The following is a 463-nucleotide window of genomic DNA, read 5'->3' on the forward strand; positions in this document are numbered from 1 at the left end:
ACTCCAGTACACTGCGCAACTGGCGCAGTCGGCACAGCAGGCTCAGCAGGCTATAAGCAATGCAGGCAGAAGCCGTAGCTTCACACGTGTACGTCGAATTCCACCGCATGCTCATGACATGAGAACTTCTCGCCATGTGGACTCACTCGCTGTCGGTTGCTGTGTGCTCCATTCCAGAGTGCCAAACGAACCCCTCACATTTGCTCGGTTTGCCGTGGCCCTGCCATCAACCACAAGCGCAATTGGTGTCCTGTTAAGCAAAAACCTCGAGGGAAACTGGCAGCCGCGTCTGCTGTGTCTGCCTCTGCTGCCTCTGCTGCCTCTGCTCCCTCTGTTGCCTCTGCCGCATCTGCCGCCATTTCTCAACTTCATCAAAGCAATTCCAATTTGTAACGATCGAGGCAGAAATCTGCACGAACTATGATTCTTTTGTTTGTTTTATCCTGATTTTCTCCTGATTTTC

The sequence above is a fragment of the Monosiga brevicollis genome, genomic scaffold, assembly GCF_000002865.3.
Source record: "Monosiga brevicollis MX1 MONBRscaffold_60 genomic scaffold, whole genome shotgun sequence".
NCBI lineage: Eukaryota > Choanoflagellata > Craspedida > Salpingoecidae > Monosiga > Monosiga brevicollis.